Genomic DNA, 792 nt, shown 5'->3' with positions numbered 1-792 from the left:
AGCAGTGTAAGACTAGAGGGAAGGCAGCTAGTCATTAACACCCACCGCCAACTCTTGGGCTACTCTTTTTACCAACGAATAGTGGGATTGACCGTCACATTATAACGCCCCCACGGCTGATAGGGCGAGCATGTTTGGTGTGACGGGGATTCGAACCTGCGACCCATGGATTGCGAATCGAGCGCCCTAACCACCTGGCCATGCCGGGCCCAAATTCAACAGAATGTAAAGGAAGAAATAGGTAAAATGTTACGACAATCTGAAAAACAAAATTTCGTTTTGCTCAATTTTTGAACACTATTTAGTTTAAAAACAAGAGGGAATCTTCAATAGCCGCGGCACTTGAAATTATTCTAGGAAGGATTGGAATAAACTATTCTATGAGACCTTTTTTTTTTTTTTTCGTTTTGTTAACTATATTTTTGGGCACCAGCAATACCAAGCGGTGGGCGTATACCCGATTCTATTTAATTACTCATCAGGATCTTTTAGACATGATTATAGTAATAAATTAATCTATGAGACACTGGGCGTGGTTAAATAAATCAATCGAAAGGGTTTGACCTCCTGAATCCAAAACTGTAATTAGATCTCAAATCGGTCAAGATATGACGTAGCTATGAGCTGAAAGCTTATACTTGATAAAAAAAAAATCCTATGAGCCGCTATGCCGCGGCTAAAAAGCGTTGTTAAGGAAACGATAAAGACGTTGCATTTCTGCTTGAAAACTTAACTAAGACACCTTGCAACAATTTTTCTGAAATCTATGTAGTGCTTTTGAATTAAAAGTTC

The sequence above is a fragment of the Limulus polyphemus genome, unplaced genomic scaffold (genome assembly GCF_000517525.1).
Source record: "Limulus polyphemus unplaced genomic scaffold, Limulus_polyphemus-2.1.2 Scaffold1542, whole genome shotgun sequence".
In the NCBI taxonomy this organism is placed as follows: domain Eukaryota; kingdom Metazoa; phylum Arthropoda; class Merostomata; order Xiphosura; family Limulidae; genus Limulus; species Limulus polyphemus.
This window is presented reverse-complemented; position numbering follows the sequence as displayed.